We start from the raw sequence: 22,205 nt of genomic DNA, 5'->3' as shown, positions 1-22,205 counted from the left end.
TGAACAAAAGTAGCAACATTTTGCAGTTACTGATTATAAATATTCTATATTTATATTTAGCATGGTACTGAAATGTGACAACAGATAAAATCATAAGCGTAATGTGATGTGATTTTTCATTGCTCCTCTTTTGTATGTACCTGCAATCATGGTACCACCCCAATAAAAAAGAAAGGGCAACATAGATTCTTGATGTTGCTCAAACTATTGGAGAGGAGTTGCAGTATCTGCACAAGCCATTTTGAAATATTGCAGATTGCAAAGTAGGATGAGCTCCTTGTGGGAGACTTTCTAGAACAAATCATTAGCTTTGGTTGCATAACTCACCAGTATCCTTACAATGATTCTCCTGGCATTCAGAGTGGTAGGGACGAGCTTGTGGCCTCTAGCGCAGAAGACATTACAGAGCTGGAAATAAAAAAGAAGTGGTGTGAGGACTAGGTAATCTAAAAGGAAATGGTGCATGGTGAAGATGACCCTCGCCTCTGACAAAACAAGCGCTGCTGATTCATATGTTTGCTAACTTAAATTATCAGGTATCAGTAACATTAAAAAGACATTTGCCAATAATTTAGGAAGGTGTAGAAGAAGGTAGGATTGAAACATTGTATGGGGATACAATTTAACATTGTGTGAGGACTTCATTTTACTGCCAGCTGTAGATGACTGAGAGGACTGGAAATGGCCTACAGGAAGAATATAAATCCATAGCAGTTCCAAAAAGTACATATAGAGGTGAAAAGCCTGTGTATAGCTGCAACCAAAATATTCATTCATTCGTTGGAGGATCCACTCACAGCCAACTATAAGGAACAACATGGGAGTCAGGTATGATCTATTAAATGAAATGAGGAATGCATTGATAGATGACCAGCAGTACAAATTAATAAAATTACAATGTACGAAGTAATTCCCTAGTGGGAAACGTACACATCATTTGAAAATGGTTAAAAAAGTTGAAAACTAGTTTGCTCCATGAGGCCTCACTTTTAAAGTTTATAAAAGCTAACAGGAATAGACTAAGGGCCTGATTTTATTCTCGGTGGATGGGTTTCTCCACCACAATTGTGACGGATATCCTGTCTGCCGAAATATAAATCCCATAGGATACAATGGGATTTATATTTCGACGGACGGGATAGCCATCACCTTTGTCGCAGAGTAACCTGTCCGCCAAGATCTAAATCAGGCTCTATGTCCAGGCTTGGGTAGTCTCCTCTCTCAAATTGTAAGCACTATGGAAGGCTTATGGAGTGCTTTAAAATTTGGTGATGTAACCTCCAAAGCACTGGGATGGTGCAAGCACTAACTCAAGTTTAATTGGTGCAAGATCATTTTCGTATCTAGAAAAAGCCACTATATATGTGGGAAATATCCTTCATGTCTTGTATTTCCATGGGGGGAACATTCTGCTATGTCTTTTGTAGCTCATCCCCTTTTTTCTGTCTCTTAGCCATGACTCTAACATCACTAATTCATAACACTTTGTTTTACCACCCTCTTCATCATCTGGACCAGCTACAGGTTTTGAAAATGTAACCCCTAGAATGGGGGACACCTTTCCTGAACACACATTGAAATGTGCCTGACTAACTGTATTTTCTCACTGATTGCTCTTGTAAAATGATCACTTGTTCACTGAGTCTCTTGTCACTGGTCATTTTCATGCTAGGAGTGTTCACCCAGCATGTAAGGGACACTGCTTTAATTCCATGTTGGACGACTGTGGTGTACATTGTAATCTGTCAATGGAGGTGAAAAATGTGAAAAGGTCAGTCATCCTAAACCAAACAACTAAATCACCACCATTTTGGTGGGGCCTCAGGCACAAATATCATGGACCCTACAGCTGAGCTGACAGGCTTTGCCATCAGGTTTACTGCCTACACTACATTATATTTGAAGGGGAATGCAGAGGGGGCATATGGGACATCTGTCATTGCAGTGATATAAATCAAAATCCTCTCTGTAGGTTGTTAAAGAGGTAGATTCTGCTACTTTTACTTTTAGGAGACATTTTTGACCATTTCTATTTGCACTGCAAATAATAATATTAATGGTCTTCTAGAGCGCAATTGTTACACCCCAATCTTCTAAAGCTGAAAGCACTATACTAAGAAGAGCAAAGGCTAGACATGAGACCAGACAAGCAAACCTATCCAAAGATAAATAAAAGAGCCAGGTTTTAAGGCTCTTACAAAAGATCACCTCAGGCGGTTCCATCCTCAGAGAGGTTGACAGGGAATTCCACATCTTTGCTGCTTGAAAAACAGAAGAGCGGCCCCCTAACCAGGCTCTGTGTACACTGGGCGTTATTTCTAATTTAGCACCAGTCGATCTAAGGTTGTGCGAAGGATGATAGGGCTGCGCCATTGAGAACAGATATTTAGGGCACCTGCCATTAAAGATTTGATGTTTTAAACGAACAAGGGAACCCAATGAGTAGCCAAGGACCCTGGGTATCAAGTATTTTTGAGAACAATGGTTCTTAGGTAAGTAGTTCAAGGTACAAATAACATATAGACCTGAATAGGTACTATAAACATTCAATGTCCAGCTGGACAGAGAATTTTTATTAGGCAATCTAAACATAAAATAGTATGCATGGGGAGCAACAACAAAATAACACGGGATACAATCCTGCACCCGATCAGGGAGAGAAAGAAAACAAAAAATAACATAAAACTGGAAGGGTTATTCAGGCAACAGTAAAGCTATGGTAGCTTGGAATAATCATAGAATCAAGCAAGCTAGCCAACACTGTAACCATATTTTTTTATACAAATCGCAAAACAGTGGTACTGAATCATTCGTCGACGACGTTTCAATCCCAAGCTCTTAGATTACAGGGATCATCATCAGGACTATGAAAATAAAAGTGCCTGGTATGTAACACAATGCCTCGTTCCAACGATGATTAGGTCAGAGGGAAAAAGTTTGGTATACGAGGACAGTGGTCGATACTGCTGATGAAAGTGAAGAATTCACTTGAAGAGCTGCAGGGTTTGGGGAGAGAAGTGGGGCATCCGTTTCTCCTTCAATGTCCGAGTAGCTAAGGGAGCCTGCCATCGTGCAAAGTGAACCGTAGACGTATCCACGTACACTGCCATTGAGGAGCCATCTGCCTATCTATGCATAGGCTCCCTTAGCTACTCGGACATTGAAGGAGAAACGGATGCCACTGTCCTCATATACCTAACTTTTTTTCCTCTGACCTAATCATCGTTGGAACGAGGCATTGTGTTAAATACCAGGCACTTTTATTTTCATAGTCCTGATGATGATCCCTGTAATCTAAGAACTTGGGATCGAAACGTGTTGACAAATGATTCAGTACCACTGTTTTGCGATTTGTATTAAAAAATGTGGTTACTGTGTTGGTTAGCTTGCTTGATTCTATGATTATTCCAAGCTATCATAGATCTACTGTTGCCTGATTAACCCTTCCAGTTTTATGTTATTTTTGTGTTTTCTTTCTCTCCCTGATCGGGTGCAGGATTGTGTCCCATTTTATTTTGTTATTGCTCCCCATGCATACTATTTTCTGTTTAAATTGCATAATAAAAAAATCTCTTTCCGGCTGGACATTGAATGTTTATAGTACCTATACAGGTCTATATGTTATTTGTACCTTGAACTACTTACCTAAGGACAAATAAAGATTTGATGACAGAAGTAAATGGCTTTGAATGAGATTCTCTTGTCCAGTGGGAGCCAGTAAAATTTGGCGAGAGAAGCACTGGCAGATGCTCTTCTGGGTTAATTAAATACCAGACGTACCGCTGCATTTTGTACCCTTTGTAGTTTTTTTATGCTCCCCTCCGCCACACCAAGGTAGAGGACATTGCAGTAATCTATGTTTGCAGTCACCAGGGCATGTACTATGGTTTTCCTTTCAGACACAGGGAGTAGATCCAGGATATTTCTCAGGATTTTGAGGGTACCGAAACATTTACCAGCAACACTATTTATCTGGCTTTCAAAGGACAATTTAGTGTCATACCAGAAACCCAGGTTTTTGGCTTTGGGTTTAGGGTCAGGAATCTGACCAAGTGCATCTGACAATCAAGCAGAGGTCCAAATGGAGGGAGATTTTCCAACAATGAGGACCTCAGTTTCATTCGTGTTGAGTCTTAGACAGCTATAAGACATCCACTCTCCCAGCTCAACCAGGCACGATTTAAATTGCACTGCAGAGATAAAAGACACTCATTCAAACTTCCCCTGCTGAACTTGTCTCCATTTGAATGGTTCCTCAACAGCGTAGTAGAATAGTATGCAGGTTGCTGGAGTCCTCCTACGATAGACTAATGATGATGCAGGTGAGTGACTTCTCACACTGCAGAGTTCGGTTGACACATAGGAAGGTGATGAAAATGCTCTACATAGTCCTTAGCTAATACCTCGGGTTGGTCATTTTAAGAATAACATTCTGTAACTTTCTGTACTGCTGGTCAACTCAATTAAAGAGCTGTACTCTCGCCAATATTGTACAATTTGCAGCTGACTTACCAGTTAGCACATGCATGGTTCATAAAACACCCATGGGTGATCACATGAAGTGCGAATGCACCCTCACAAGTCAACCCATGGTAGAACTGGGAACAAGGAAACCAAAAGGGAGTTTCGAAAAAAGGTCCTTGAATTTTAATTAATAGAGTGGGCCCTTTGCATCATAGGAAAGATCGATGGAGTGTGGTATCAAGATGGAAGAGGCTATCTGGCTTCATCCCAGATTGCTTCATCACAGAGAACGAGAGGGAATGGGGAACACACAACAATGCTTCACAGGGCAGGCAATCCTCTGTGATGCCTCATGCAGTCTAAGGGCTATAGAGCAGCCCAGTAGCAATGGGATGAGTCGCAGAGGATTTGCGTGAATCCAAGAGTGTGCTGGATGCTGGCACTGAAGCTTTGCCTATGGTGTTAGTCGACACCATCCTGGGGGTGCGTACTACTGCATTTATCGAATCAGGTGCCAGCATGCCACGTGGAGGGCAAGCGGTAAGTACAGAATGAAGTTCACTGACTGAAAAATGGTCATAAGACATCCGGTACCAACCTATTTATGTAGGTACCCTGGCGTGAGGCGTGCCACTGCCCAGAAGAGGCCTGACGTCGGTACTTCTTCTCTGCCAGTGAAGAGTGGTGTATGGAATGACATGAAGACGTTTGAGTGGGAAGAAGATAAAATACAAATGCAGTCTGGCACTTTAGAAGTTTCTTATTTACCAGGGCCTAGTCTGATCTTGGGACAATGGACAAACGTCTCCCGGCAAAAAAACAGAGCAGACGGCTAGCAGAGGAACTATTTTAGCATTGATTAAAAATGTAAATTGTAATGCAGAAAAACTGCCCTTGGCATCAGAGTGGTATTTGGTGCAATACAAGCAGATCAGTTGCTGAAAGAGAGGATCTATCTATCTATCTATCTATCTATCTATCTATCTATCTATCTATCTATCTATCTATCTATCTATCTATCTATCTATCTATCTATCTATCTATCTATCTATCTATCTATCTATCTATCTATCTATCTATCTATCTATCTATCTATCTATCTATCTATCTATCTATCTATCTATCTATCTATCCATCTATCCATCTATTCATCTATTCATCTATTTATCTATCTATCTATCCATCTATCCATCTATCTATCTATCTATCTATCTATCTATCTATCTATCTATCTATCTATCTATCTATCTATCTATCTATCTATCTATCTATCTATCTATCTATCTATCTATCTATCTATCTATCTATCTATCTATCTATCCATCTATCCATCTATCTATTTATTTTTCCTCTTCAGCACATGTACGCCTCCTTGAATTTCAAACTAATTTCATTTGGAATTCTCAAAGCACAACTGGAATGTAAAACCTCAATATTAGAAACCGAATCGTTATACACAATTCTTTGGATAGGAGAATGCAGGCTCCCCAATCGAGATGGACGTGATGTGTATTATCTATGAGGAATGCACTAGGATTGTCCCGGGTGGGCTTACAGTCATCCCTGAGGCCTCCTTTTGAATGAGCTGGGCAGAATTGTATTTTTAATTAACTGCTCACAACGGTTTCAGATTAAAAACTGTATGACAATCTGCTGGTTAAAATGTTGGCGCACAGAGCAGTAGACATATCGCTACAATTCCTTTGCAGTACTTCTGTTCTCTCAAGGAATCCATCACTTTAAAATGCAACAATTTCAGCTTCCAAAAATAAACACTCCCCTGGATCAAGTCCCCAAGGGCTGTTTTCGGTTTTTAAAATTTCTCGTTTCTTTTTACTGACTGTTTCAGGGACTAAAAACGTGATTAATCTTTTGTGCCTTGCACACCTTTAATGAGGTTCCCGATGTTGTACCCAAGCAGCTGGTTCTGTGCTGAGGCACTGCACAGCTGGAATGCACAATGCCTGAATCAGATTACTTATCTGAGCACTCCATTTATCACGAAGGATGCTGAAGCGCACACAGCTAATTCTATCTCTGCCTCCATAAAGCTAAAAAAAGCTGATGTACCTTGAAACTTTTACCAGCAGCATGTGTCACAGTCAGCAGTAATGGGAAGTACTTTGTGATAGCACATTTAGTTTTACATTTATCTTCAATTTCTGTCTGATTGAAAAAGTGACAAGAGGGTAGTCTTCTAAAAGGAGACAAATGAGCCTTGGTAAGATTGCATCAACCTGCTTTTTTGATGCACAGCCAATCTTAGAAAGCTGCATTCCAAAGTGTCTGTCTGTCTGCCTGCCTGCCTGCCTGTCTGCCTGTCTGCCTGTCTGCCTGTCTGCCTGTCTGTCTGTCTGTCTGTCTGTCTGTCTGTCTGTCTGTCTGTCTGTCTGTCTGTCTGTCTGTCTGTCTGTCTGTCTGTCTGTCTGTCTGTCTGTCTGTCTTTCTATCTATCTATCTATCTATCTATCTATCTATCTATCTATCTATCTATCTATCTATCTATCTATCTATCTATCTGTCTATATACACACACACATATATATTCACTGGAAACACAAAAGGTTAACGTAACATTATAGTTAGGCAAAATATTCAGTAACAATGTAATATTCTGAACTCTAAAAAACACTGATATTCACCAGTTATAGTTATCTCAAGTAACTGTAACTCATGCCCTTAGGTAAGAATGACTCACAACCTCGCCATGCACAGTGATATTATCAATGATGTCAAAGAAGATGTCTCAAGGTTGTAATATGTAGGGTAATTAGCAGTGCATAGCAAGGGCATGCATTATAGTTACCTTAGGGCATACGTTAGTTACTTGAGATAACTATAACTATAACTGGTGAGTTCTAGTGGTTTTTAGAGTTTTATGTAATTACCGAACATTTCAACTACCTATAACGTCACGTTAACTTTTGATTTGTTCATTGACTTTCAATTTTATTTCAACATAAAATAATGTTTAATTACAATACTTTCATCTAACCCTTGAATCTCACAGATTTCAGGCCCCCTCCCCGGGGCAATTTTGGCCCAGGAACCCCATCCCCAGGGTCCACCCAACAATGTGTAGGTGCCCATGTATCCATCTAGGGCACCACCCCACTATCGTTGGGGGATGTGTGGCGAGCCCCAAGGCCCCAGAAGCCCCAGACACAGGGAGCAACTAATAATGCTGCTCCCTGCAGGCACGAGCAATCTTTTCATCTGTTTCCTTGCCCAGTTCAGTACACCAAAACACAGTAAGCACTCTTTCTGGACCTAGATATAACTTTCTGCCAAAGTTGGTGTAAATCTATTCAGCGGTTTAGGCTGTAGCTGTGTGTAATAAAGTTTTATGGAGATTCATCAAATGGTGCCAAAGTTATTAGCATCACAAAAATGCATTTTGTATGGAAACACTGATGTAACTATAACTAACGAGTGGTGACCGATATATATCTCCAACCTCTTCCTGCAAACAAAATCCTCAAGCCAGACACCAACACTCCAGTTCCAGTATTCCAGGTAAGTTATTTATTTATTTATTACAGGGCTGTAATGCGTTTTGGCAGGATCCCCTGCCTTGTTCACACAGCGAGCTATCACACTGCAATTGCTTTTATGTTGTTTGAAAAACACAGTCACATAATATCATTGACATAGACAACATACTTCAAAAGACACATACTGAGTTCTCTTATTGTGTCAATTACATTTTTACTTTTGAGCGCCTCTGTATTTTTAAAATTTTTTGCAAATACATTGAATTTCATCGTACCTTTTTGTAACTTTATTATTACAATATTTAATTTTCCAAATTTGTATTTTCGATTTTTTTTAATCTATTTTTATCGTTATTATTTTTCGTTAGTTTCTCTGTTGATTATTTTTAATTTTTATTTTAAGAAATGTTATACTTTATGTGCAAATAAGTGAAATTCCCTTTTGCCCAAAAAACGTTTATAAATTATGGGCCTCAGGTTTATCAATTATGTGCCTCAGGTATCATTGCATGAATTTCTTCCTTGGTAGTTCGCATAGAGTGCGAGTTCAGTTGCCTCATATCTTACACATAAAGTGTAAGTGCTCTAGCTACCATCTAAGGTGGTGAGTTAAAATCGGACACCCTAATCTAAATTGTTATTTAAGGCTAACCCTGGATGATGTAGACTCTTAGTGTGGCATTACGCAATGAGGGTACAGAGATCCTCCATTAAATCTTTCAACTACCCACCATATTCAAACTTAGGGGGTCATTAGTATGACGGGTGTACTTTTTCCACCCGCCATACCCCCGGTGAAGGGGACCGCCTGCTGGGGGTGCGGAGGTCCCGCACTCCCAATTAGGATGCACCTGCCATACTGGCGGGTGCATGGCGCATTTTCAACATTGCGGCAGCACCGCCCGCCGCAATGCCACAAAGGCAGTTTGTGCCTTTCAATGCACCACGTTACAGGCACCGCGCGGCGCCTGTCACATTGTAAACTGAAATGCTGGGGGGTACCATAGGTACCCCCCATGTGCACCCCCCGAGATCCTTGGGGGCCCACAACGGGCCCCCGCAAGCAAACTCTGCATGCCTAATGCATGTTCCCGCCCACATTGCAATATGGCTGGCGGTATCTAACAGACTTGTCGACCGGGCGTAAAAGTGGCGGACGGTCTTTCCGTCTACCGCGGACCCCCCAGCCATCGTAATATAGCGGAGGGTCTTTGCTACAAGGATGGCGTGCGGTTCGCCCCGCCGGGCCGGCGTTGACTACCAGCGGCCCGACGATGGCAATCCGCCATCCATCCTAATAGGGCCCTTAATGTCTATTCTGGATAGGGATTTCTAGTTTCAACCTTGTGACTCTCAAAATGCAAGTGCTTTTGGGCAAATTTGTCTTTAAATAAAGTGCAAATGCTTCTAATTTAGAAGAACAAACAGAATACACATGAGACCATATCCCATAACATAATGCTAATAGTGAGATAAAATACTGTATGGTCTTGTAAATGATAAAGTGCAAGTGCTTCTGTGCATATCATTGTTCTTAAGTGCAAATGCATGAATGGAAAATATTTCTGGAATTTGGCATTAAGTGCAAGTGCATAAAATCACTTTTTTCAATTGCAATCCACATAATCTGGGCATAACATTAACAACCTCTTCTGTATTTCCTAATTGCTCACATAACAATTTTATCTGACTGCCTAATACATGTCATATAACAGAGAAAACAACATTGGGACCTAATCTTAGAGGTAAGTTATTTACATAAAAGATTTTTTCCACCTCAGTGATAAATCGCATAATAAACATTCAGACAGCATACAAACATGGATATTGTGATTCATAAATATCTTTCATTTCATGGACTTCATTCTTCTACTTAATGGATCAGTCATTTATGCATTAGTCGTATTCTAGGTTGACATGCATAGCTTCATCAGAGTATAGACCTCTAGGTGTCTTACAGTCAAACATAAGTATGCATCTGGATTCTAGCTGCCTAAGCTTGCCTTCTCGATTCCCTCCTCATCTGCTTTTGGGGACAGAGTACACTACAAAATACTTTAGGTCTTCAACTCTTCCTGCATGGATATCATTTATGTGGCGGGCTTATCTTCGTTCTTCACTGCCCTAAGGTGCTGTAATATCCTAATATGGACCATGTGGATTGTACTCCCCACATAGTATTTGGGGCAAGTGCACTGGAGGACGTACACCACATGGTCGCTTTTACAATTGAAAAAGCGTGGAATTTTCCAAGGTTTGTTAAAAAATGGAAGCTAAATTTCCTTTTTGTTGATCCCATGTCTGCATGCCTTGCACCTAAAACATTTGTTAAAACCTGGACTAGCCTTCAGCCAACTTTCAGTTTCAACTATTTCTGGGCTGTTTCTCACCAGTTGTTGCCTCATGGACATGGCTCATCTGAAAGAGAAGAGCGGTTTGCCAATGATTATTCATGCAGTCTCTCACCCTTGCGTGATAGGCATTGTAACTGGTTGTCATCCTCACTTCCTGTGCCATTTCTCCTTTCGATGTCTTCACTTTTTTTTCTTTGAATAGTATGTCTTCTCTAGGTATCCCATCTACTTTCACCAATGCCTGGTCCAAGACTAGTTGATTGTAGCCTCTCTCTTTGAATCTTACTGTTTAATCAGTTTGAGCTTCCTTAAGACAGCTAGCCTTACTGCAATTTTGCTTCATGCGTAGATGTTCCGCGTAGGTGATACTTTGTTCTAACTTTTGATGATGGAAACTACTCAAGTGGAGAATGGGGTTCCCTGCAGTAGGTTTCCTAAAAGGGAGTGTGTCTAATTTACCATATTTGATAAAAACCTCTAGATCCAAAAAGTGCACTTGTGCTTGACTGATGGTACTTGTAAAAGTCAACTTTAACTCATTATTATTTAGAGCTGCTATAAAATCTCTTGCCCTTTCATCTTCCCCTCTCCATGCAATAAACAAGTCATCGATAAAACTACACTCTGCCTTATACTCGACCGTGAGCACCTGCTCCCTCCACCAGCCCATGTGTAAATCCGCATAGCTGGGGGTGAAGCAGGTGCCCACGGCTGTGCCCTTAATTGCCTATAGATGTAATTCCCAAACAGGAAGAAGTCTGTTTCTAAGCACAGTTCGGCCATTTTGATCAGCATCTCCGAGTGTTGATAGGACTTTCTCGGCCCGGTGCCCAAAAAATGTCTAAGAGCACTTAGACCATCTCTGTGTGCAATACTCGCATACAACAAGGCTACATCTAACGTTATCAGGAGATCTGATTCTTCCCAATGAATCTCATGCAGTTTCCTTAAAAAATCCCTGGTGTCCTGGATATAGGACGGCAAGAACTTTACAAGGTCCTGTAGGAAGTAATCAATATAGCGTGATGAGGTTTCAAAGAGACTGCCAATGGCCGAGATTATTGGTCTGCCCGGGGATACCATATTTTTATGAACCTTTAGTATAAGGTACAATACTGGTGTTACAGGAATATTAATTCTCAAAAACAGATATTCTCCTTCCGTAATGAGTCCCATGCCGCTTCATCCCGATAACTCTTTGTGGTATTAGCTTTTGACCTTCATGATGTTGTTTTGTGGTAATCGCTGATAGCATTCAGTATCCCTAAACTGCAGTTTAGCTTCCTCATTGTATTTGCTCAGGGGCCGTAGCACTACATTTTGCCCTTTGCCCGATAGTCGGATCACTATGTCCGTCCTTGATTTCAATTTGTCCATAATTTTGTGTAGTTTCTTTCTTTTTTTGTAGTGTCCTTTCCATTCACTTTACTTGATTCTATTTTGAGAGTTCTTTTAGATCATTAATGACTCGATCCAAAAATAAGTCATTTGCATCTTTTGGAAGTATAGGAACAAAGGTTGATTTCTTTTTAAAATCAGATGCACTGGTTCCATAAATGTCTATGCCCAGTCTATCAGCAGTGTCTTTAAATGATGTTTCCATGTTCAAATATTCATTGTCTCTCTCTAATGCATCCAAATCCCCGGGAATGTGCAGGTCATCTACCACCAAATTGCTCTGTTCTTCTTTGCACAAGTTGTCTTGTCCATGATCTGTACTGTGTATTTTGTTTTCAAAATACTTTTTCAATTTCATTTTCTTACATATTTGTAAAAGTCAATTCGAGTTTGTGCATAGTTAAAGTTTGTGCGATGGCAGGAAGAAAGGCCCAGGGATAGGGTGTTGATCCCTGCTTCTTATAATGCCAGGTCTGATAAGTTAATGACAGTAATAGATGTTTTTGCTACTTGCTCTGTTTGGTCTCCTTCGTTTTCACACCTGACCATAGCTCTATACTTCTTCGTCTCTTACGCTTCCTCTGGATCCCCTGCCACTTCCCCTTCTTAGTGGCCTTTGCCTGGCATTGATGTTGCGATCCAAGCCTAACAAACGAATCTTTTCAATCACTGTAGAGGTTTTTTCTGCTTTATCTAGGGCTCTAGACCCGTTACCAAGATCTGTGTCTACCTTGGAGCTCAAATGCAAAAAGAACAATTGATGGACAGAATACAGAACATTGTCATACATTCCCCCCAGTACAGAGATCTGGGCCTAAATCCATTGTTTTTTTGCTTACCATGCCATTCCAGTTTGGACCCAGCCATATGCAATTCAGTCTTGACCCTGCGCCCAATGGGAACAGTCGAGCCTCGCGGCTCCCACCCTGCCATAGCAAACTCTGCTCTGGTATTTGGAAGAGAGAGCAGGAAACCAGCGTTCTCTTCCAAATACCAAAGCAGATTGCTTTTCCACATGGGGAGCTGCATCTTAGCAGCTCACCATGTGGAAAAGCAATGCCGGCTCCCGCAGCAGGCGGGGAGCTGGCGGGATCGTGGGGGGATAGGGGACCCCCCACTGTCCCCAACAGGGAGGGCCAGGCCCGGGGGATGGGGTCCCCGGGGCTACTAGTGGCCCGGGCGGAGGGTCATGCGGCCCCTATCCCCAATTATAAATAATTTATATTAAAAAAAAGGAAAGGCCGGCCCCAGGGGATGGGGTCCCCGGGGCCATAAAAAGCCTGAGGAGGGGGGCCATGCAGCCCCCCTCCAAGAATTAATTAAAATATTTTAAAATGGCCATGCCCCGGGGGATGGGGTCCTCGGGCCAATTATGACCTCGGGAGGGGGGCCATGCTGCTCCCTTCCAAATGTTTAAAAAAAAATAGGGGACAGGCCCTGGGGGATGGGGTCCCTTGGGCCAATAATTTAGGAAAATAAGGGGGGCCACGCAGCCCCCCTTCTTAAAAAAACCAGAAAAAAAGATCTGCATTGCGCCGGAGGCCCCGCCCCCTCCTTGCAGCACTCTGCAAACGCGCCCCCTGGCGCATTTGGAGATGGGGAAATAATTCCCCTTGAATAGTGCGTGTCCCTGGGGGCCAGGTACCTCCAGTATGCGCCAGGGAGCTGCGTTGCAGAGAGGTTTTCTGAGGCCACGCCCCTTTGTACACCTCTCTGCAACGCAGGTCTGTGGCACTTAATGGAGGTACTTTGTGGACTAGTTGCACCCCAGGGACCTTCAGGATTCAAGGGGAGTTAATCCCCAACTTAAAATGCGCCACAGGGCGCGTGTACACTGTGGTGAAGGGAGGGGACGGGGCCTGAGGTGACGTGTGCAAACTTGCCCTATGGTGCGTTTTAAGTTGGGGAAATAATTCCCTTTCAATCCTGAGGGCCCCTGGGGGCCAACTAACCCACCAGGTGCTTCCAGTAAGCGCCACTGCGCAGTGCTGCAGAGAGGTGGTCCAGTCCATGCCCCTTTTTACACCTCTCTGCAACTGCACTTACTGGAGGTACCTAGTCGGCTAGTTTGACCCTATGAACACTTAGGATTCAAATGGACTTAATGTCCCAACTTAAAATGCCCACAGGGTGCATTTACACAGTGGTGAAGGGAGGGGACGGGACCTGAGGGTACGTGTGCAAACATGTCCTGTGGCTCGTTTTAAGTTGGGGAAATAATTCCCCTTCAATCTTGAGGGCCCCTGCGGGTCAACTAGCCCCCCAGGTGCTTCCAGTAAGCGCCACTGCGCTGCGTTTCAGTGAGGTGGTCCAGGCCATGTCCCTTTTTACACCTGTCTACAACGCAGCTCTGTGGCGCTTACTGGAGGTACCTAGTGACTAGTTGGACTATAGGGACCCTCAGGATTCAAGGGGACTTTATCCCCCAACTTAAAACGCCCACAGGTCGTGTTGGCACACATGTCATCTCAGGCCCCCCCTCCTTTCACCAGTGTGCAAACGCACCCGTGGCGCGTTTTAAGAGATAGTTTTAATTACCCTGCCCCATTATATACTAGGGGCTTACAGAGGAGGTAATGCTAATCACAGGGGGACCCCAACTCATAGTATTCCCTAGTGTATGTAGGTATTTTCACTGTATTCTAAGTGTCTTTTAACATAGCACTGGCTCTAGGACTGGTTAGTCAGACTCAGTTACCACCAGTACCCATCTGAAAAAGTTGAGGGTACAGGATGATTTTGCAACAAGGCTTCTTTCTGCTACTCTGTTTGTTCTTTCGGCACGTTTTCCTTCTTCCTGCACTTTCCTTGTCTTTGAGGACTGCTGTTGCTTCTTTCTGCATTTCTTTTTTCTTTCTGTGCTTTTTGTCTTCTTTCTTCACATGTCCTAAGTCCGTAGGCATAGTCAAAAACTAGCATTTAAAAAAAACCTTTGAAATTCACATAAAAAATGATAGGTTTCAGTAACGTTAAAGTAGAAATTATCATTTAAAAAAACCTTTGAAATTCACTGAAATAACCATAGGATTCAGGCATGTTATAGTTAGGAATTAACATTTAAAAAACCCTTAGAAATTCACTGAAAAAAACATAGGTTTCAGCTATATTATAGTTAGCTGGACATTTCATTCATACAAAACCATTGAAATTCCCCTGTTATAGTTAGTTCAGCTAACTATAACTCGCGCGCCCGCAATGCACTGCTGATGACGTCGCATATTACATCACTCATGACATGGTAGGTGACATCACTCATGACATCACTGATGGCATCTCAAATTACATCACTGTCCCTAGAGGGCAGAATATTCTAGTTTGTTAAGCAATGGCCTCACAGAGACCGAGGGGATCAAAATCCCCTTGGGTTCCGTGAGACCTTTGTTTACAGCAACACCTGTGATCAAATATTGGAACTTTAGAGCTCTAGGCTTCTACCAGCCATTGGAAGCCCAGAGCACTCAATTGTTTGTAATGGAGCTCCCAACATTATAATGTTCTTATAAACATGATAGCACTCTATTGAAATGCGTTGTAGTGAATGCCAGGTTTTGAGGGTCACAAAAAGGAGAACATATATAGGGTGATAACAGATTTTAGTTACAATATAAATAATTTGTTTATTGTACCATAATAATTTTAGGTATTGTGGTGTGCTCTAGGATTATTTTACCCAGTGAAAAAGCCTTCGGCCGGTTTTTCATGAATCATATTTGATAGGAAAGTGTTTTTTCATGATTTTCCCATATAGGTTATGGAAGGTGCACCAGAAGGTAAACTGGGAGCATATTTCTGTAAATTCACACTCTCTATTTCAGCCATATGAAAATTGAGTCCAGCATTCTCAGTAAATCATGAACTTCCAACACAAGCAACCTATCAGTTGATTCCCTTGTGTTTTACTGCAGCCTTCCTGAATGTTCTAAAGAACATTAAGAGCACTAACAGTGTTAAAGAAGTATGGCACACATAAAGCCACGTTGATTGAGTCAAGCTGGTAAAAATTAAAATAACTATTCTAGAAAGGAACAAAATAAGGGGGTTCAATTTGTCATAGAAATTATGGTTAGTGCTGTTGAAAGAAAAATTACGGCACATTTTAAGTGAGTTATCCAAGATCTTCCTCTTCTATTTCATCAAAACATCTTGACATGCAGACTGAAACATTCACTTTCAACATCAGCAGCACAGTGCCAGGTAACTCCTTAGTTATCAGCAGTTTTACGAAAGTGTTCTAATGAGAAACTAGAGTGATAACATTCTCAATTTATGACAAACCTGTGGCACATCTTAACCCAATCTTTGATATTTTAAGCTGAATGTAGTGAAGGACAGGGGAGTAATCTTAGGTTTTCATGAATAGCATATCTATGCTTCTGCTTGTGTGACTTTACGCTTCCTCCTGACCCATTGGGCTCAATTCCGATCTCGGCCTGGAGGGCTCCGAACCGGATTTGGTTTTACCTGTACCGATCCGGAGCCCTTGTATTTGACTGACTTGTTCCCAATTCCGAACAACCAAGTACGATGCCTGGAAACCCTTAGCACTGACAGAATCGCTTTTGCATGGCATACGGAGCAATAGAGCCGTCCAGAGCCGAATCGTACAGCTCTATGGAGTAGGTTTTCCAATCGAGTAAGTATGATGAACGATTCGGACAGCTTTTAGGAGTCATTGTGCCCAGATCAAAAAGGCGGGGTCAGGCCCCCCTTCATCTGGGCCTTCTGTATCATGCCTATGGGCGTACCCATGGGTACCCCGTTCAGACCATGCACACTGTGTCAGGCACCAAGGGATGCCCACCGCAGGATGCTCAATTTTTCCCAGTCACCCCTTTCTTCAATGCGAGCCTGTGTACGCGTTCGGTACACAGGCTCCCATTGGGCTCCCATTGAAGTCAGTGGGAGTCCGACCGAATCATATCCGGATGCATTCAAATGCATCGTACTTGTCTGAGTCATACGGAAAGCATTGCAGACACGAGTCGTTTGGTTTGCTTTCCGAACAAGATCAGAATTGGGAGCATTTTTGGAATGCCTTCTACTGAAGACACCGACAATTGACACCTTTTTGATTCTCACCTTTACCAAATGCTTCTTAGCTTAGGGTTGCCCCTTTTAAGGTAGTGGAGGGACAGATAGCCACTCATACTTACTTTGGAAAATCATCTGATGCAATTTAATACTCAATTCTTTTTCCTTATCATCTGGACTTGCAGATTGCCAGACTCTCAGAGCGAGAAGTGAGGAGACGCAGGCCGCGGCAGCTCTGCAGTGGGGGAAGTCGAGAAACCGGAGCATCTGAAACCGACCGGGTTGTCCCGGTGCAGAAGGAGAAAAGGAGAGATCATCGTCACGGCATCTTCGGGCAATATCGCGGCACGGTTTCATGCCGCGAGGTCCAGCGAGTCTCGGTTGTGGTTGCTGAATCCCCCCCCCCCCCCCGAGTCTCCGTTGTTGTTGCTGACCCCCCAGTCCTGGTATACGTTCCGCGGGAGTGGAGTGGGAACTCCGGGAGCAGGGGAGACGGCTCTGCTGAATGTGCCTCTAGCGGGGGAAAGAGCCAAGGAGCAGAGGAAACCGAGCTGAGCCGGAGCTCTGAGAGCGGGGGGGGGGGGCAGAGAGAAAAGAGCTGCCCCTACCGAGCCTCATCGAGCCCTGTTGGCTGGCTCAGCAAGGCCTCATCGACCCGCTCATTGCAGCAGGACAGACCCCCCCTGCCCTCCCACTTGCTAGAAAACTCCACGAACAAGCTTGAACAAACCTGATGCCTTAACAGCAGACATCCAACACAGAAGCGGGGGGAGAATCGTGGAGGAGCTGAGGAGTCTGGGCCAACGGCACAGCAGGGAAAGTCCGACCTAGTGCTGGCCTCCGTACAGTTAGTACACACGCCTGCATTTTACTTGTATCTTGTTGCAATAGCCAAAGCTGAAACGCGAGGAGAGCCTATACGCACAAAAACTTACCGAGGACATTGAGGCCAGGAGGAAAACAGGCAAGCGAACACCAACAAAACACCCTAACATAGGAGGTGAGTGGTGAGTGGTGAAACTTGTGAAATTGAAAGCTGAAATGGAAGTGGAAGAGAAAGCGAGGAGGAAAGGAGAAGCTCCATTCGGGGGGTAATTTCATACCTTAAACCCTATAGTGAACGCTGTTTTTCTACCCCATATCAATATTTAGACGAATAATAGGAGTGCTGGATCCTCAGAGAACAGATCAGGTACAGCCAGGTACAGCCAGTGGCCCTCCCTTGTATGCTCCACCTGTCTCAAAACCTTCCTCAGCACTGCTCACTTCAACTTCCCAACCCCCACCTCTCTGCTGCTTCCACTCTACTTGTAGTGCTTGGTTGGCTGTGACGGTGTCCCCGGTTCTGCATAGGAGCAGTGAACAGGAGCAGTGAGCAGAGATTTGTTGGATTAGCTACATCCGCCGAGAGCCACAGGATCTTGAAACACTGTTCGATCTCGGCACCAACAGCAACCATCAAAAATTAACTACCAACTAGTAGCTACCAGCCTACTCATTTACCTGGGCAGCCATGAGGTCGGGAAGAGTGAGAAGGTCTATTATAAAACCAATACTAAAACGCAAAAAGGAGGCTGTAGTAGAAGGTGGAGCTCCAACAACACCCTCAGATAAAGACCTCAGTAAAACAACAAACATTAAGGTAAATGAAGACACCAACATTGACAAAAAATCAATAAAGACATGGGCTCCCCCTGGATCATTGGCACGGACGCCAGCAAAGATAACAATCCAGCAACCACAAAGGGACTAAACACTGCAAATCAACCAAACAATAGTCTTAAAGGGGAGAAAAGAGATCGAATTGAAAAGCTCATAACCATAGAAGGAGAGCCCTCCAGAAAAATCTCAAACTACTACCAACCAAAAATTTACACCAAATGTGCATTTCTAAAAGATCCTGAAATGGCAATTTATACAAAAACAGGAATCTAGAGTGCTTACCACCTCCATTGGAGCCCGGCAAGGCAGAATATCCCCCACAACTAATACAAAAAACACTGGAAATTTTAAAAAACGTAAAGATTACAGTAGCGGATATTCAAGTGGACAATAGTCGCACGGTGCACACCGACAGTTGGCAAAAAAGCAAAATTGGGGAAGAAGGCACAGGAGGGAAAACAACAGAACGGCCAGTAGAGGCCAGTAGTCCACCAGACACCCAACTAAAAAACTCTCAAGGCAAGGAAACACCTCCCAGCAGGGTTAAAACAGAAAGCTCTCAAAGCAAGGAAACATCTCCCAGCGGGGTTAAAACAGAGCATTAGATCCTACCACCACTCCAGAACATCAGGAGTCGCAAGACTGGGGTGATCAATCAACCCCATTCCTACGACAAAAAACTCAGAATGTACTGGATGAAGGGACAATAACACCTCAGTCAAACAGTAGCCTCTCACCGATGCTGAAGAACACACAAGCTGGTTCCCTAACAGCCTCAAAAGAGCAGAGAGAAATGGGCCAACTCAATTCACCTCAGAACCAGCTACAGGAGAATTCATACACGGTAGACAGCAATATAACCTTTCTTGCAACACAAGAGTGGGAAGACCTAGTGGCCTCATATAACATAAAACCCACTAAAACCCTTAATATGGAAAATCCCGCCAGCACGTACAGAGAAGAGAGTAAAAGCCCATCTAACACATTCTGGGCAACCTAATTACAATTCAACTATCAGCAACAGCTCTACAATACCAATCTGATAAACTAGACATGCAGCTAACAGTACTGCAAACACTAGCGGAGTTTACTTCAGGGATAGAGAGGAAACTAGGAGATCTAAATGACCTCATTAAAAGGGGACAGGAAGCAGGAGAACTCTCTGAGTTAGTAAGAATGGAATGTGACTGCTCCCCAATAATAGACAAGCTATCAACGTTACCGACAATGTTAGAGAACCTTCCGGCAAATTTGAAACCAAGCACAACATCTTATTTAACAGCTATAGTCAATGTGGGAAACGTAACCGAGGACAATCAAATAAACGGAATCATAAAAGGAGCTGAAAACAAGTTGATTCAAAATTAGGAGAACTGTCCTATCAATTCTAGACAATCCCCAGAAAATTCCATTTCAAATGCCTCATTTCACGAAAGAGTCAGTACAAAGGCACCTACAAACTCACAAACTCGCCGGAAACAAAAAAGGAAGGGCAGGAACAGGAAAATGACAGCAGCTGTCGACAAAGAGGGGAGGCAGCCAGCGGAAACCCAGGACCAAGTAGAACAAGAAAAGAAAGCGGCACCTTCTACCCAGGTTGAGCAGACTTGGTCTCTGGACAAGAAACTGAAAACCACAAGGATCTCAAACAAACTGAAAACTCCAACGTCAAAAGAATGATTAGAGATGGCAATTGAACAGCCCGATCAAAAGGAGGATAGAAAGGCACAATACATGCAACAACAGGATAGAACTGAGCCAGAAAGAGACTTGCGCAGCAGAGAAAGGAGACATACGGACAGTCAGCCAAGGGAAAGGATACAAATTAGGGAGCAGCCGGCCCTAGAGCAGGAACTGGAAGAATCTAACAGAGTCGAAACTGCTGCTACACTCAAAAACAATAATAACCAACTCCTCAACTGGGGTACACACCACGAGGTACCCTTATCCCAAGAAACCAGGGCCATTGCATCAAAAGAGACAGATATATTACTATTTGTCCCCGAGTACAAATCTAGAGGAAGAGTGGATACCTTAAACAGAGGAAACATAATAAAACTTGTTCACTCAATTAAGGGACTGGAAGACATCAACTCAAGTGACTTGCTTCAAATCGAATTCCAACCTACATGTGACCCACATAAACCAGAAACTACAAAGACAACATGGATATCAAATGAGCTGGTTGATCGAATCCTAGGAGAAATTAACAAATTTTCTCAGTGGGGCATAAAACTCGAACTAGGAAAGAGACTAGCCTACCCAACACTGTTTTTAAAGGAGAGCAAAAAAGAACACTTTCACACAGTAACACCAATCCTAAAAGGAGCTCTTAGCCAGTCACCAGGGCCTCAAGGGAGGCTCCAATATACTAAAACAGTAATAACAAAACCACCTATCCCCAATTTGGTCAATATACAGCGAACAATATCAAACAGGGGTGGGCAATGACAAGGGATCCCTGTCCAGACCTTACCACATACCACTCAGACTAATCTTAGAATATATATCTGGAACGCCAATGGTCTGACTAACAAACTGGACGATCAGGAAACATTAAATTACTTAAGGTCATTTGACCTGATATTATTACAAGAAACCTGGGAAGAACGCAAGATAGCCCTAGAAGGATACACAACACAAATAGTCCCAGCTCCTACGACCACAACCTTTGGTCACAGCTCAGGCGATCTGATGATTTTTGCCTCAATTCTCACAATAGGAGCAATGGAGGAGATTAGGATTAAAACCATAGCTCCAAACGCTATACAGGCAATAGCTATAACAACCAAAATCAGAAAGACGGATCAACCACTTGTTATAATCAATTCCTATTTACACCCGAAGCACAGACTGAAAGGTGCAAGAGAGTTGGTTAAGGAAACATCAAAAATCATAGAAGAGAAAGAAGCTGAGAACTTGATCCTGGCAGTAGACTTCAACCGCTTTCTCTTTGGAACCGCACTGAATGATGAACTAGCACAGGAGCTTAATATAACCTGGGGAATCCCAACTCAAGCACAAGCACTTCCAAACAAACAAAGTGCTCAAATCAACTACTAAAGGACTTAGAGCAACTAAACCTAAGGGTGCTGAATGGTCGGTTCACAGAGGATACCCCACCAGCATCAACTTATCACTCCACAACAATCTCCTCCTACCTAGATTATACACTTGCAACTCTCCCTTTGTTTGACATCATCAAAACATTTAAACTGGGTGACAATGACCAAAGCGACCATCTGCTGCAAGAAATTGTCTTAAGCATAACCAGAGGGAGGTTTATGGAAACAAGGGTAAGCACTAAGACTGAATATACTTCAGATTTCACACGAATAAGGTACAAACCAGACAAGATCGAAGAACTATACAAGTGCGAAGGATCTAATTCATCAAGATAAGCTGGCCACAAACCCAATAGAAGCCTGGGAGGAGTATACGAAGGCCCTTGGGATTAAACACGCCACAAAACCAAAGACCCTTAAAGGTAAATCTCAGAAGCCCATATCAGGAAAGACAAGTACACCGGAGACAAAAAGACTTAAACGGAATATAAAAAAAATTCTGAAACAACTGCGAGCACAACCACAAAATGAAGCACTACAAGAAGACCTATGTGATCTAAAAGCCAGGCTAAAAAAGGTAATCTAGGAAAAAAAAAGACAGACGAACGACGAACTCTGGGCAAAAATAATGCACAACTCGAAATTGAAAAACAGCGCCATGTTTTGGCAGACAATTCACAGCCTTCAACGGCCAGGTCACCATGGAATAAGCTCATATATATTAGAGGCACATTGGG

At 42.9% G+C, this 22,205-nt stretch overlaps 1 long non-coding RNA gene across 1 annotated transcript in view; it reads right to left on the bottom strand.

Annotated features, from left to right (window-relative positions):
* Positions 1 to 349: 349 nt before the first annotated feature.
* LOC147697238 (uncharacterized) overlaps positions 350 to 22,205 on the bottom strand; it is a 594,731-nt gene continuing 572,875 nt past the window's right edge. Inside the window, exon 3 of the long non-coding RNA XR_015299146.1 lies at positions 350 to 408. This is a non-coding gene — a long non-coding RNA (uncharacterized LOC147697238). The remainder of the gene's footprint in view (positions 409 to 22,205) is intronic.

The sequence above is a fragment of the Lissotriton vulgaris genome, chromosome 8, assembly GCF_964263255.1.
Source record: "Lissotriton vulgaris chromosome 8, aLisVul1.2, whole genome shotgun sequence".
NCBI classification, from domain to species: domain Eukaryota; kingdom Metazoa; phylum Chordata; class Amphibia; order Caudata; family Salamandridae; genus Lissotriton; species Lissotriton vulgaris.
The sequence above is the reverse complement of the archived record's forward strand: the minus strand, read 5'-3'. Positions and strand labels throughout refer to the sequence as shown.